We start from the raw sequence: 17,770 nt of genomic DNA, 5'->3' as shown, positions 1-17,770 counted from the left end.
GAAGGATTTAGTAGGTGCATGACTGACTGTATGAGTGAGTGATTAAATGTGTCTCACTGAGTGCATGGGTTAGTGACTAAACTGTGTTAATTTGTGCATCATTATGTCTGTTGTTCTGTAAACTGTTGCATGTGTTGATAAGTAGCTATATGAGTAACTATATGGGTTATTTATTGGTTGCCCAAGTATTTGTATGGGAGACTGTGTGTGTTTGTGGGTGGCTGGGAGGTGTATGACTCTGTGCATAGATGTGTGAGCAGTTGATTCACTAGATGTATGGTTTCAAAAGTGCATGTGGAAACAGCTGTATGGGCGGTTGACTGTGTGCATGAGTGTATTGGTGAGTGAATGGATATCTCAGTGCTACATGTCAAAGTAAGTACATATGTAAAGCACAGTACATGTGAGAGTTGACATATATAAATAACTGTGCATAAGAGCCAGTGAATGTGTGAGTGGCTGTATGGATCATTGTGAACTTGTATCAGGGATTGTATAAGAGAGTAAATATGTGTTAGTATATGTTTGATTAAGTAAGGTGTGTATAACTGTATAGTTGAGGAAATGGAGGTGTGATTGATTCTTTGCATGACTGACTAGGTGTGTGAGTAACTCCATGGATGAGTGACAGTCTGTGAGAGTCTGTTTACACTGATTGTATCTAAGGTTATATAAGAGTCTGAAGAGGTTGATCGTATTATCACATGAATGATATCATCAGTGATGTGATCAGTAATGACAAATGAGATGTTATCAGTGATTTTACTAGTGATGTCATTTGAAATATTATCACTGATGTCATCAGTGATGTCACTGACCATGTCATGAATGATGTCATTTGAGATGTCATCAGTGATGTCATCAGTGATGTCACTGACCATGTCATGAATGATGTAATATGTGACATCATCAGCAGTGGATTGCGGGTGCGCGATATATAGTTAGTGCAACTAACTATATATGGAATTTCAATGGTTTTGTGCGAGTAAAATAAGGTTTTGTAAATGCGAATTCCTAACTATATATGGTCTATAACCTATGGTTTTTTCATTGAATATATATATATATATATATATATATATATATATATATATATATATATATATATATATATATATATATATTCCAAACAGTCACACTCACGTCCTTTTGATGAAAGGACAGTGCGAAGTACGGACACAGAATAGCGTGTTCCAAAGTTTCTTTATTCAGCAATGGCAAACAGAAACAATGTCTCTCCGACGCGTTTCAGGGCTCCTCCCCTTGGTCACGAGTGGTTGAACGGTGATAGGTGCAAACATAATATAGTTTCAATCACATGGTGTGCCACAAGAGTGCACATAAAGAAAATACTATCGCGTTCACAGACGCGAAAATAATAATAACAACAAAAGGGATCGGAGTAATTATCATTCAAAATTGAATATATTTACCACATACACACCCAGTCACTCACCCATAGAGTCTTTCACACAGCCACTCAGTTAACCATACAGCCACTCACACACATACTTACCCACACATAGAGCCACTCAGAGCAACCACAGTCCCCAAAACAGTCACTCACACACACTTACCCACCCATACAGCCACTCACAGTCACTCACAAACTCATACAGCTACTCACACACCCACTTATTCACTCATATAGCCAATCACACACACACACATCCATATAGCTACTCAGGCACCCACTCCTACACTGATACAGTCACAATGCCAATCAGATTACAAATATCAGAACCAGCATCACTCATTGGTAGTCAGAAAAAAAGAATAACAACTTAACTTATGCATTGGCTTAGTATATATCGTTAATTCTCAGAAACATTTATGAAACACTTACACTCTGAGGTCATTTTAATCCACCTACCACTGTCAACATCCAGTCTCCCTCCTGGTGGAGGTTATGATGTCACTTCGAGAAAAGGACCCTTCAGTGACAGACCTTATGAACACACTATCTATCAAACCACATTAAGCAGAAATGATATACCTCACAGACTGTGAATGTGTAGTTGAGGGTCTCCGATACAATACTCCTGAGTCTCTGTTATTGAGACCTTTGTGGTTCATTCTCCTCCTCTTTTTGATTGATGAAATGTATTGCTTGGAAGCTGTATGAACCTCTGCTTCTCACCCCACTCTTTTTGTTTGATTTAAAGTAACTGGATGATGTCATCAGTGATGTCACTGTCCATGTCATTGATAATGTAATATGTGAGGTCATAAGAGGTGCATTGACGGGGTGTAAGTTATAGTTAGCTCAGTTATCTATAACTGCTGAATTTCAATGGTTTTGTACTAGTGGAATCTGAGCCTAACTATAACTTCTCCGTAACCGTTGGTGTTTTTCAGTGGATATATATATATATATATATATATATATATATATATATATATATATATATATATATATATATATATATATATATATATATATATATATATATATATATATATATATATATATATATATATATATATATATATATATATATATATATATATATATCTATCACTATAGTGAATATATCTATCAATCTATCTATCTATCCATCTATCTATCTATCTATCTATCTATCTATTTATAGATAGCTGGATAGATAGATCTAACTATCTATCTATTTATAGATAAAAGATAGCTAGATGGATAGAAAGATAGATAGATAGATAGGTAGATAGATAGATAGATAGATAGATAGATAGATAGATAGATAGATAGATAGATAGATAGATAGATAGATAGATAGATAGATAGATAGATAGATAGATAGATAGATAGATAGATAGATAGATAGATAGATAGATAGATAGATAGATAGATAGATAGATGGACGGACGGACGGACGGACGGACGGACGGACGGACGGACGGACGGACGGACGGACGGACGGACAGACAGACAGACAGACAGACAGACAGACAGACAGACAGACAGACAGACAGACAGACAGACAGATAGATAGATAGATAGATAGATAGATAGATAGATAGATAGATAGATAGATAGATAGATTCACTGAAAAAACAAAAGGTCACAGGAACGTTATAGTTAGGCCTTCTACTGGTTAATTATTAAGTGGTACCTCCTTGGGTAAATGCCAAGGATGTATTCTACACTAAAGCTGCCTAATGGAGCATGAGGAAATACCACCAGTATCCTTGTGTGTGTTTTGGCAATATAATTGTTCTTCGTGTGTTTTCATCCAGAAATTTGTGATAACATGAATATTCCTTTAGAAAAGAGGACAATAGTACAAAGAGGTAAATCTCCACCAAAAAGTGCCCTTCTTCATAACCATGTGAAGAAAGTACTGTATTCTTGCCCTGAGGGCCTCTTCATAAGCTCTACATCATCCTGGCAAAAGGCAGTAAGACCTTTGCATACTTCTAAGGGGGAGGGGCCAAATAGATAAAGCTTCCAAGTGATTTTGCACATTTAAATATTCATAGTAAATTAAAGGGAGAACCATGGACTCTGCTCTCACCAGGTAAGAAAGAACCCACATGTCACAGTCACTACAGATTGCGCTCCAACAGATCAAAGATGCATTCACCGCCACAAAGAATTTCGGAGTGTCTTTCAATGTGGAATTGTGGAGAAAAAACACTTGCTTTGCTTTCGTCAAGCCCAGGTGGTCAAGAGCATTTGTCCTTCACAGAAGTGGAGCTTCAATTGGGGCACCTGCTATGTTTATATTTGTAAGTGTTTCCAGTTGAGGTTTATTGTATGCTAAATTAGCATCAGGCCCAGAATGGCCCAACAAAAAACAGGAAAGGGGGACCCCAGACCCCTGGACCGATTTTGGCCTTGGCCTATGTTGGCACCTGGGCCCCATCTCCCGAGGCCACGCCAATATTTGGAAGAGGAGGAGGTTCAACTCACTTCCCCTCACTGGGCTGATTTCTGCCCTGGGGGTCCCATCCCTGGGTCCCACACAAAAACTATTGAGGGGGAGGGCCACGTGCCAACCAGTACATGGGCCAATTTCAGTCTTGGGATGGCGTCTTGCTCCTGGGTGCCCTGGAGCCTGGTTTATAGGAGTAAAGGGTCGGATGTAATTTATGTTTGAATAATTAATAATTAATTGGTAATTTATATTAATTAATTGATTGAAAAGTATTTATGGAAATTGTGTAATTAATTTTAGGTGTCGTATGTGGAGTTTATAGGGGTTAAGGATGGGGTCATTTATGTTTAAAGAATTATTAATTAGTTGTTAATATATATTAATTAATTGATTGTAAATTAATTATGGAAATCATGTAATTCATGTTAGATGCATGTTGAGGGGTTTATAGGGGTAAAGGGTGGGAAGTAATGTATGTTTAATTAATAACTAGTTGCTACTTAATATTAATTAATTAATTGAAAATTCCATATGGGAATTGTGTAATTTATTTTAGGTGTAGGTTGTGGGGTTTATAGGGTTAAAGGGTGGGAAATAATTTATATTGGCTTAATTAATAATTAGTTGATCATTAGCATTATTTAATTAATTGATATTTAATTAAGGTAATTGTTTATATTTTTTGTGTGTGGGTTTTACTTTTATAATTGTAAATATTGGAGAGTAAATTAAGTTTACTTACTTTATAATTAGCTGTTAAATACTATTCATTTTTTAATTATAAATAGGTTTTAATTGTGTAAATCATTTTTTACAGTTTAATTTTAGCTGTGGTTTGTAGGGATTATAGGTGTAAAGTGTGGGATGTTAATTAATTTTTATGAGTTTTTGTTTGCTTTTTAATTAATAATAATTATTAATATTTCTTAAATTGGTAATTAATTATGTGACTTATGGATGTACATTGTTTTTAATTTAGATGTTGGTTGTGAATTGTGTGATGTTATAGGGTAGGAAATAAAAAAAAGCACATTTCTGTAATAATTAATGTTTTTGTTTCTAAATAATTTCTAATTAAACATATTTATTTGTTTGAAAATAATTGTTTATTTCATTTAATATAATATTGTAGGTATTTGTCATATGTATTTAACATGATATGTTTTTTTAAATATTACATATATTTGTATTTAAAACTGTAACATATTTATATATTTTTTCATTTATCTTGTTTTTGAAAATATTTTTGTTGTTAACATAAAGGGGCTGATTAGCATGTCTGCCCGCCATAACCCCGGTAATTGGGACCACACGCAATGCATGCGGCGGTCCCGCATTTGCAATTTGGATGCGCCTGCCATACTGGTGGGTGCATCCCGCATTTTTAACATTGCGGCAGGCGGTGCTGCCAGCAGCACCCACCGCAAGGTTAAAATTGCAAGTTGTGCATTTCAATGCACAACGTGACAGGCACTGCGCGGTGCCTGCCACATAGTACATGAAAATGCAGGGGGGTACAATAGGGATGGCGCGGGCTTACCAGCTCAGTTTACCATACTCGCCTGGGCCCAAAAACATTCACACATTGAACCGGTAATCCAGCTTAACTTCTTGCCTATCAGAATTTTATTCACCTTAGGACTAATACCTGTACACCCTGACTTAAGAAATCCTTGTCACTTGCGCTCTAAGTCCTAAATCTAAGGATATGGGAGTTAGAATATTAGGTAGAGAATAACATTAATCTTCAAAAATTATCACAGACTCAAGGAAGTTTTAAACACATTATCTATGCATTATTTTGTGAGTCAGGTGCCACAGTAGTGAAATTAGGGACTTTGCAAGTAAGAAAACAATTATTAAAACATAAACCGTGCAGGACTTTAAGAAAATGCCTTTAGACATTGGTACCTGGGAAGGGTGAAAGAGGAAAACAGTAAAAGGACATACCAGACAAATTATTGAGCATGGGCTAAACATTTGTTCCGCTCGCTGACAATTTCGCGGACCGCAAATCATGCGAAATTGTCAAAGAATTTGCAATTTGCACGTTGGCAGATTTTTTTTGCTTGGTCGTGCTTCAAAAATACAGTCTTGCGCACACGGCGTTGGCTTACCGTGATTCTGATTTCGCCGAGTTGTTTTCCTCACGGTTTGCGTGCGCAGCGCCATTTTCGATCTTGCTGCGTGATCGCGCGAGACTTTTCGACCGCGACTACGTCATAGCGTCCCGCCATCTTGCACTGCGAGACTTGTTGAACGCGAATACGTCATAAGAGCCAGCAATCTCACACCGCAAGAGAAAACAATTGCGAAGACGTAGATATGACGTGTAGCTGACATCCGTGGGAGATTTGAACAGCTCGCTTTCCCGGAATTGCACAAATTGCAATTCTGCACAAGAAATCTATCGCTGGCAGCATAAACCTCCTGAAAATGATGATTTGGATCAGAATAACTCCTCAGATTGACATTTGGCTGCATTTGATGTGCAAGGAGTACATTTTTGGGGGGGGTTTGGGAGGGAGAAAGTGCCCCACAGTCTCCAACTTCCTGTTCCTGTCCAGCAGGCTCCTCCCAGTGCTTTGTCCATGTCCTGGTCACTTTTCATTTGGATCTGGAGCTGGAAGGATTACTCTTTGTGGCTGCTGCTGGATATTTGTATTTGAGGACTTTTTTGGGGGATCACTTTTGGATTTGAGATTTTACAAGTAAGTTGGTGTTGTTTGTTTGTGGCATTGCAGTTGCTGCAACTACAATTTATAAACCTTTTCAAAACTTTTAAAAATATAAATTGTGGGTACCCACAGTATCCAGTAGGCCCAGGGTTAGTCATGGGTGCATGATAAACTGTTTCTGTGAGTTTTGTTGAACTTAAATATCATTATGGCATGTTATTGAGTAGCTCACTGTTATATGTGGAAGTTTTTTTAAATTTTGGGTTGCGTGTTAAAGCCACACTAGCCAGTAGGCACCAGGGGTAGTCAGTGGTGCATGAACCAAGTCTTTCTGTGGGGTCTCTTGAACCTAAACATCATTTAGGGCATGGATGGCATTGGATTGAGGTGATTTTTGTGTGTATTTCGATTTTTTGGGTGTTGTTGGGGCCTGGTCCAGGGCCTGGCCATGTGGGTGGGGGCCATTTTGAGGCCTGGTCCAGGGCCTGGCCATGTGGGTGGGGGTCTAGGGGCCATTTTAAAGCCAGGCAGTGTGCTTTGTGTCATAGGCCGGCAATTGCAAAAACAACAAGTGATGGACCGAATGTGGATCAGTGTCACACATTCCCCCAGTCAAAAGATCTGGGCCCAAATCCATCGTTTTTTTGCACTCCACACCACCCTGGGTTAGACAATGGCGATATGCAAATCAGCTCTGACCCTGTTGCCCCATGGGAACAGTCCAGTCCGAACTACAAAAGCCATGTCCTTCCCAGAACGGAATCAAGCATCCGAGGACCGGACCGGTTTCGAGGTAACACCTCTCATCAGCCCGGCTAGCTTGACTCCAAGTGGTGTGGAGTGCCTGGGACCCACGTCTGGGCATCCCCAGCGCACTTAGGGCGGCAATTGCAAAAACAACAAGTGATGGACCGAATGTGGATCAGTGTCACACATTCCCCCAGTCAAAAGATCTGGGCCCAAATCCATCGTTTTTTTGCACTCCACACCACCCTGGGTTAGACAATGGCGATATGCAAATCAGCTCTGACCCTGTTGCCCCATGGGAACAGTCCAGTCCGAACTACAAAAGCCATGTCCTTCCCAGAACGGAATCAAGCATCCGAGGACCGGACCGGTTTCGAGGTAACACCTCTCATCAGCCCGGCTAGCTTGACTCCAAGTGGTGTGGAGTGCCTGGGACCCACGTCTGGGCATCCCCAGCGCACTTAGGGCGGCAATTGCAAAAACAACAAGTGATGGACCGAATGTGGATCAGTGTCACACATTCCCCCAGTCAAAAGATCTGGGCCCAAATCCATCGTTTTTTTGCACTCCACACCACCCTGGGTTAGACAATGGCGATATGCAAATCAGCTCTGACCCTGTTGCCCCATGGGAACAGTCCAGTCCGAACTACAAAAGCCATGTCCTTCCCAGAACGGAATCAAGCATTCGAGGACCGGACCGGTTTCGAGGTAACACCTCTCATCAGCCCGGCTAGCTTGAGTCCAAGTGGTGTGGAGTGCCTGGGACCCACGTCTGGGCATCCCCAGCCCACTTAGGGCGGCAATTGCAAAAACAACAAGTGATGGACCGAATGTGGATCAGTGTCACAAATTCCCCCAGTCAAAAGATCTGGGCCCAAATCCATCGTTTTTTTGCACTCCACACCACCCTGGGTTAGACAATGGCGATATGCAAATCAGCTCTGACCCTGTTGCCCCATGGGAACAGTCCAGTCCGAACTACAAAAGCCATGTCCTTCCCAGAACGGAATCAAGCATTCGAGGACCGGACCGGTTTCGAGGTAACACCTCTCATCAGCCCGGCTAGCTTGACTCCAAGTGGTGTGGAGTGCCTGGGACCCACGTCTGGGCATCCCCAGCGCACTTAGGGCGGCAATTGCAAAAACAACAAGTGATGGACCGAATGTGGATCAGTGTCACACATTCCCCCAGTCAAAAGATCTGGGCCCAAATCCATCGTTTTTTTGCACTCCACACCACCCTGGGTTAGACAATGGCGATATGCAAATCAGCTCTGACCCTGTTGCCCCATGGGAACAGTCCAGTCCGAACTACAAAAGCCATGTCCTTCCCAGAACGGAATCAAGCATCCGAGGACCGGACCGGTTTCGAGGTAACACCTCTCATCAGCCCGGCTAGCTTGACTCCAAGTGGTGTGGAGTGCCTGGGACCCACGTCTGGGCATCCCCAGCGCACTTAGGGCGGCAATTGCAAAAACAACAAGTGATGGACCGAATGTGGATCAGTGTCACACATTCCCCCAGTCAAAAGATCTGGGCCCAAATCCATCGTTTTTTTGCACTCCACACCACCCTGGGTTAGACAATGGCGATATGCAAATCAGCTCTGACCCTGTTGCCCCATGGGAACAGTCCGGTCCGAACTACAAAAGCCATGTCCTTCCCAGAACGGAATCAAGCATCCGAGGACCGGACCGGTTTCGAGGTAACACCTCTCATCAGCCCGGCTAGCTTGACTCCAAGTGGTGTGGAGTGCCTGGGACCCACGTCTGGGCATCCCCAGCGCACTTAGGGCGGCAATTGCAAAAACAACAAGTGATGGACCGAATGTGGATCAGTGTCACACATTCCCCCAGTCAAAAGATCTGGGCCCAAATCCATCGTTTTTTTGCACTCCACACCACCCTGGGTTAGACAATGGCGATATGCAAATCAGCTCTGACCCTGTTGCCCCATGGGAACAGTCCAGTCCGAACTACAAAAGCCATGTCCTTCCCAGAACGGAATCAAGCATCCGAGGACCGGACCGGTTTCGAGGTAACACCTCTCATCAGCCCGGCTAGCTTGACTCCAAGTGGTGTGGAGTGCCTGGGACCCACGTCTGGGCATCCCCAGCGCACTTAGGGCGGCAATTGCAAAAACAACAAGTGATGGACTGAATGTGGATCAATGTCACACACTCCCCCAGTCAAAAGATCTGGGCCCAAATCCATCGTTTTTTTGCACTCCACACCACCCTGGGTTAGACAATGGCGATATGCAAATCAGCTCTGACCCTGTTGCCCCATGGGAACAGTCCAGTCCGAACTACAAAAGCCATGTCCTTCCCAGAACGGAATCAAGCATCCGAGGACCGGACCGGTTTCGAGGTAACACCTCTCATCAGCCCGGCTAGCTTGACTCCAAGTGGTGTGGAGTGCCTGGGACCCACGTCTGGGGAAGGACATGGCTTTTGTAGTTCGGACTGGACTGTTCCCATGGGGCAACAGGGTCAGAGCTGATTTGCATATCGCCATTGTCTAACCCAGGGTGGTGTGGAGTGCAAAAAAACGATGGATTTGGGCCCAGATCTTTTGACTGGGGGAATGTGTGACACTGATCCACATTCGGTCCATCACTTGTTGTTTTTGCAATTGCCGCCCTAAGTGCGCTGGGGATGCCCAGACGTGGGTCCCAGGCACTCCACACCACTTGTAGTCAAGCTAGCCGGGCTGATGAGAGGTGTTACCTCGAAACCGGTCCGGTCCTCGGATGCTTGATTCCGTTCTGGGAAGGACATGGCTTTTGTAGTTCGGACTGGACTGTTCCCATGGGGCAACAGGGTCAGAGCTGATTTGCATATCGCCATTGTCTAACCCAGGGTGGTGTGGAGTGCAAAAAAACGATGGATTTGGGCCCAGATCTTTTGACTGGGGGAATGTGTGACACTGATCCACATTCGGTCCATCACTTGTTATTTTTGCAATTGCCGCCCTAAGTGCGCTGGGGATGCCCAGACGTGGGTCCCAGGAACTCCACACCACTTGGAGTCAAGCTAGCCGGGCTGATGAGAGGTGTTACCTCGAAACCGGTCCGGTCCTCGGATGCTTGATTCCGTTCTGGGAAGGACATGGCTTTTGTAGTTCGGACTGGACTGTTCCCATGGGGCAACAGGGTCAGAGCTGATTTGCATATCGCCATTGTCTAACCCAGGGTGGTGTGGAGTGCAAAAAAACGATGGATTTGGGCCCAGATCTTTTGACTGGGGGAATGTGTGACACTGATCCACATTCGGTCCATCACTTGTTGTTTTTGCAATTGCCGCCCTAAGTGCGCTGGGGATGCCCAGACGTGGGTCCCAGGCACTCCACACCACTTGGAGTCAAGCTAGCCGGGCTGATGAGAGGTGTTACCTCGAAACCGGTCCGGTCCTCGAATGCTTGATTCCGTTCTGGGAAGGACATGGCTTTTGTAGTTCGGACTGGACTGTTCCCATGGGGCAACAGGGTCAGAGCTGATTTGCATATCGCCATTGTCTAACCCAGGGTGGTGTGGAGTGCAAAAAAACGATGGATTTGGGCCCAGATCTTTTGACTGGGGGAGTGTGTGACATTGATCCACATTCAGTCCATCACTTGTTGTTTTTGCAATTGCCGCCCTAAGTGCGCTGGGGATGCCCAGACGTGAGTCCCAGGCACTCCACACCACTTGGAGTCAAGCTAGCCGGGCTGATGAGAGGTGTTACCTCGAAACCGGTCCGGTCCTCGGATGCTTGATTCCGTTCTGGGAAGGACATGGCTTTTGTAGTTCGGACTGGACTGTTCCCATGGGGCAACAGGGTCAGAGCTGATTTGCATATCGCCATTGTCTAACCCAGGGTGGTGTGGAGTGCAAAAAAACAATGGATTTGGGCCCAGATCTTTTGACTGGGGGAGTGTGTGACATTGATCCACATTCAGTCCATCACTTGTTGTTTTTGCAATTGCCGCCCTAAGTGCGCTGGGGATGCCCAGACGTGGGTCCCAGGCACTCCACACCACTTGGAGTCAAGCTAGCCGGGCTGATGAGAGGTGTTACCTTGAAACCGGTCCGGTCCTCGGATGCTTGATTCCATTCTGGGAAGGACATGGCTTTTGTAGTTCGGACTGGACTGTTCCCATGGGGCAACAGGGTCAGAGCTGATTTGCATATCGCCATTGTCTAACCCAGGGTGGTGTGGAGTGCAAAAAAACGATGGATTTGGGCCCAGATCTTTTGACTGGGGGAGTGTGTGACATTGATCCACATTCAGTCCATCACTTGTTGTTTTTGCAATTGCCGCCCTAAGTGCGCTGGGGATGCCCAGACGTGGGTCCCAGGCACTCCACACCACTTGGAGTCAAGCTAGCCGGGCTGATGAGAGGTGTTACCTCGAAACCGGTCCGGTCCTCGGATGCTTGATTCCGTTCTGGGAAGGACATGGCTTTTGTAGTTCGGACTGGACTGTTCCCATGGGGCAACAGGGTCAGAGCTGATTTGCATATCGCCATTGTCTAACCCAGGGTGGTGTGGAGTGCAAAAAAACGATGGATTTGGGCCCAGATCTTTTGACTGGGGGAGTGTGTGACATTGATCCACATTCAGTCCATCACTTGTTGTTTTTGCAATTGCCGCCCTAAGTGCGCTGGGGATGCCCAGACGTGGATCCCAGGCACTCCACACCACTTGGAGTCAAGCTAGCCGGGCTGATGAGAGGTGTTACCTCGAAACCGGTCCGGTCCTCGGATGCTTGATTCCGTTCTGGGAAGGACATGGCTTTTGTAGTTCGGACTGGACTGTTCCCATGGGGCAACAGGGTCAGAGCTGATTTGCATATCGCCATTGTCTAACCCAGGGTGGTGTGGAGTGCAAAAAAACGATGGATTTGGGCCCAGATCTTTTGACTGGGGGAGTGTTTGACATTGATCCACATTCAGTCCATCACTTGTTGTTTTTGCAATTGCCGCCCTAAGTGCGCTGGGGATGCCCAGACGTGGGTCCCAGGCACTCCACACCACTTGGAGTCAAGCTAGCCGGGCTGATGAGAGGTGTTACCTCGAAACCGGTCCGGTCCTCGGATGCTTGATTCCGTTCTGGGAAGGACATGGCTTTTGTAGTTCGGACTGGACTGTTCCCATGGGGCAACAGGGTCAGAGCTGATTTGCATATCGCCATTGTCTAACCCAGGGTGATGTGGAGTGCAAAAAAACGATGGATTTGGGCCCAGATCTTTTGACTGGGGGAGTGTGTGACATTGATCCACATTCAGTCCATCACTTGTTGTTTTTGCAATTGTGTCATAGGCCTGCACCCAGCCTGCCTTGCTTTCATCCATTATGCTCAGGGATACTTGGTGGTGCATGGACAAAGTCCTTCTGTGGGGTCTCTTGAATTTAAACATCATTTAGGCCATGGATGGCATTGGATTGAGGTGATTTTTGTGTGTATTTTGATTTTTGGGATGTTGTTGGGGCCTGGTCCAGGGCCTGGCCATGTGGGTGGGGGTCTAGGGGCCATTTTGAAGCCAGGCAGTGTGATTTGTGCCATAGGCCTGCACCCAGTCTGCCTTGCTTTCATCCATTATGCTCAGGGGTACTCAATGGTGCATGGACCAAGTCTTTCAGTGGGGTCTCTTGAATTTAAACATCATTTAGGGCATGGATGGCATTGGATTGAGGTGATTTTTGTGTGTATTTTGATTTTTGGGATGTTGTTGGGGCCTGGTCCAGGGCCTGGCCATGTGGGTGGGGGTCTAGGGGCCATTTTGAAGCCAGGCAGTGTGATTTGTGCCATAGGCCTGCACCCAGTCTGCCTTGCTTTCATCCATTATGCTCAGGGGTACTCAATGGTGCATGGACCAAGTCTTTCTGTGGGTTCTCTTGAATTTAAACATCATTTAGGGCATGGATGGCATTGGATTGAGGTGATTTTTGTGTGTATTTCGATTTTTGGGCCTAGCCATGGGGGTGGGGGGGGGGGGCATTTTGAGGCCTGGTCCAGGGCCTGGCCATGTCAGTAGGGGGGGGTGCATATTGAGGCCAGGCAGTTTTTTGCCATAGGCCGGCAAGCTTGAGGGCCAGTAGGCCTAGGGTTATGAATGGGTGCATGAAACAACTCTATCTGTGTGGTCTCTCTTCTATTAATCTAAACATCCATTTTTGATTAGAATTGCAATTTTTATTTCGGGTCTTTCCGTTTGTGGGTGTATTGTGTTAATATTAATAAAATGCCTAGTTGCAAAAGTATTAATTGAAGCATGACATATGCAACATTTATTTAACTGATGTTCCTCTGGTTTCTTTGCTTCTAGGTGCACAAAGACTGAGAAGTGAGAACCAGGAATCATCCTCCTCATCATTCATCACTTGTTATAGTGCCAGAAAGAAGTCCTGCTGTGGTGTGTGCACAACGTCACGTGACGTCACATGACCACAGACAACTCTGCAACTTGTGCAACTGCATCCTGCTGTTCTTCTGACATCGGAAGTAGATGGGCCCGAAGAAAGGTAGCCGTAGCTCCTCTACCAAGAAAGTTGCCTCGCCACTGCCAGTAAGAAGGAGCAGAAGCAAGTGGCGCCACTTACCAAGGAGACTGGTGTGCAGACTGACACTTTTATTAGGGAAAAAAACTACGCCTGCAGCAGCGGTGTTCACCGGGGACCAAGCTGGGAGCAGAACCTCCGCTTCATTGGTCTCAGTGCCACCACGCCAAGTTAGGGCCAAGCCCATGAGTGGCAGACACATTAATTGTTCTTTCATTATCGACCAGTGATGTTGGCATTGACTCATCACAAACTGGCATCCAATCAACACAGGGTGTAAGTCATCTGACGAGTGTTCAACCACAGGTGCAACAAGGAGAGTCGCAAGGAGCGGCGCAAGGAGCGGCGCAAGAAGAGTCCCAAGGATAGGCGCAAGGAGAGTCGCAAGGAAAGTTGCTAGGAAAGGCGCAAGGAGAGTTGCAAGGAGAGTTATAAGGAGAGTTGCAAGGGAAGGCGCAAGGAAAGGCGCAAGGAGAGGCGCAAGGAGAGGCACAACTGCCCACAATTCTTGTTCCCCCAGAAGTAGTGGCACATGAGGAAATCGAGATTCATGCGGAGGTATCAGCCGAGCAAGCCACTCTGAGTTTTGATGATCCATTGTCTTCCAGATCCCTAGCAAGGAAAAGGAGGGCTATTACAAATTCTTCTTCAAGCCCCCTTTCTTCTGATGATCTAGATCTTGATTGGCACCCACCAATTCAGTCTGAGACGGAGGCACGCCATGAGCCGACAAAGCTAGGTAAAAGGAAGGTTCCTGCAAGGCTTCCACTTATGGGTGATGACAAAGAAGCAGTAGAAGTGGTGTATTCTGCTGCTGATGAAGAGTCTGACGATGATGACCCAGTCATCCCAGTCGTCACTCCAGCCCAAGCGGGCATGCAGCAGACAGACATTTTTACCCTATCAATCAAACACTTGCACCCAGTCAAAAGATCTGGGTTTGATCCATCACCGTTCTTTAGCCCACTCTACCACCCCAGTTCAGACATGGCTATATGCAAATCAGTCTGACCCAGTGCCTCATGGGAACAGTCCAGCCCGAACTGCCAAGCCATGCCTTCCCTAGACCGGAAACAAGCTTCCGAGGACCAGTTTCTGGCATTCCAGCCGTCTTCAGCCCGGCTTGCTTGAATCCAGTGGCAAAGTGAGCAAGGGACTCATGTCTGAGCATACCCTGCCACAATTATGGTGGCCAAAAGTGGTACAAAAGGGGGTGGTAATGGACGGAGCATCCGAACCAATCAAACACTCACACCCAGTCAAAAGATCTGGATTAGATCCATCACCGTTCTTTAGCCCACTCTGCCACCCCAGTTCAGACATGGCTATATGCAAATCAGTCTGACCCTGTGCCTCATGGGAACAGTCCAGCCCAAACTGTCAAGCCATGCCTTCCCTGGACCGGAAACAAGCTTCCGAGGACCGGTTTCTGGCATTCCATCAGCCAGGTTTGGCAGTTCGGGCTGGACTGTTCCCATGAGGCACAGGGTCAAGACTGATTTGCATATGGCCATGTATGAACTGGGGTGGCTTGGTGAGCAAAATAACGATGGATTAAACCCAGATCTGTGACTGGGGGTGAATTTTTGCCATTGTGCAACATTCCGTCCATCATCTTGTGTGGTTTGCTGTTAACATTCTAAAGGTCAGTCCCCGGCTACACATGATGACTAACCGGTACAAAAGGGCCTTTTTTTACCAGTTTGCAGGTTGATTATGCTTACATGCCACCCTGTGAATGAATTGGAATATGTGCTGTGAGTGGGGATCAGTTTTCAAAATGGGTGGAGGCATTTTCTACAAGGAAGAATTATGCAGCAACTGTTTTGAGATGCTTGATGAAAGACACCATACCCATGTTTCGGGTCCCCTAGGGCATATTAGCAACAGAGGGGATAAGTTCATGGCTGCAGTTGTGCAAAAGATGTATGACTGTTTGGGAGTAGGGTGAGAAAGGCATTCCCCTTACCACTTCCAAAATTTGATCTAGGTGCAGCAGATGAACTCCACAATAACAAATACATTAGCAAAGACAACTGATTCAACAAATCTTAAATGGCCTCATTTTATTCCATTAGTGATGCATGCCATAAGGGCGACCCTGTCTAGAACAACTCTTTGGGCCTCTGATGGGGCAGCCTATGTCAGTGGGGGTGAGGTTTCCTCTCACAGCATCCCAAACATCACTTCACTGCTGTGAACTGATGGAAATATTTCTGACTATGCTGTACAGTCGTCAGCGGTCTTGAGGCATCACCATCTCCAGGAGAAAGAAGTTTTGCTCTATCTATCCTCAGAGCCGAAACATCGTTTTAAATCTGGACTGAACCACGCCTTGTGCTCCTGATGAGGCTGACAGCGGTCAAGGTGGCAGGGCGATCTAAGTGGATTCTTGGGAAAAGATCTATTGCTGTGCCAACAGCACCTGAGACAGAGGTAACAGTAATTAAAGAACATCTGTCACCGTAGGAGCTCTGCAACTCATCAGAAAAGGGTAACACAGACCAGACCATTTCCAGGAGCCACACTGAGGGCCTATCCCCAAGTCTCACAGTGGCTGATGCTGTTGAGTCAAGCACACAACGAAGTCTCGAAAAAAGGTACACTTAAAAAAGCACAGAAAGGCAACATAAATATTTCAAAATGCACAAATGCACAGTAGACTCATTAATCCGGACTCTGTGATGATGTTAACTAAGATGCTTTTTATAAATTCTTGGACCACATATGGTGTAAGATGATGGAATAGTACAGCCAAAAATGCAGCCAACGCGTTTCGCCCTAAATAGGGCTTCCTCAGGGCTGCAAGCATAACAGCAAGCATAACATAGATACTATCACATATTCTGTTAGTAGCACAAAGTAATTACATTGTGTATGGCAATATAATAAAATATTCTTCAAAATTCACATATTTAACATTGCTACCAATCTCTTTATTATAATTATCATTTAGATATTTAACACCAACGATTAGAGTTCATTTGCACGTTTCAAGACCCGAAAAAAGAGCCTGAGAAAGAAAAAAGAAAAGCAGAAGTTTTGTGAACACCCCTTGAGTTCTTGAAAGATTCAAGAGAAAAGCCCAACAACAAAGCCAGCATTGAACAATGAGCTATCTAGACTATTTAAAAAAAAAATTCCAAGATTGTCATACAGAGTTAAATGTTAACATGACTAAAACAAACCACACCAGTTACATACACATTTGACACCAACTAGTGCTACTCAATTTGGTCCAAACACCACAACTAGACTCAGATCTCACCAGTAAATAAGTGCTTCAATCTTTTGATGGTCACAATTTTGTCATACACTAACAAAAATATATACGTGTATAGTGTATGCACAATATCAACAATATGGCCTTATTCTCTTTCATAGTAACACAAGCATTACACAATAATGGCTGTTTCTAGGGATTGGTCCTGTCTTTGGTCTTTGCTACTAAAGGGATGGTTAAAAGACTTGGCTCTAGCACTATTGGGTATTTTTATAGTAATAGCTGTATTTTTGTGTTGGCTTCAGTGTAGTAAAGGCATCCTTTCAATTTCTTCATTTGAAGTTCTACCTCCTACAGAACAGGTGATGGCCCGCAGATATTGTAGAATACAAGGGGAGGTAGAGGAAGCATGCAAGGAAATATTTGAGTTAATGACTATTGGCATATAGCATATAAATAAGGCTTCCAGTTTTTAGTTATTTTTACAGATATATACCTATAGAAAATAATTTGTTATGTGTCTGTATTTATTTTTAAAAACAGAAACATTCTGAAAATTGTGCTTTTTGTGAGAGACTATCCATGCTGTCTTTTATGAGTGCCAAGCAAAAGCTGAACAGATAGACGGCGTATAGAGTTAAACCAGAGGATGAGATTTCCTTAAATACAGGCATATGTTGACATATATTTGTAGTGTAATGCTAATATGTAACTGTGGTTGTAGTTTT

This window comes from Lissotriton vulgaris, chromosome 1_2 (assembly GCF_964263255.1).
Source record: "Lissotriton vulgaris chromosome 1_2, aLisVul1.2, whole genome shotgun sequence".
Lineage (NCBI taxonomy): Eukaryota > Metazoa > Chordata > Amphibia > Caudata > Salamandridae > Lissotriton > Lissotriton vulgaris.
This window is presented reverse-complemented; position numbering follows the sequence as displayed.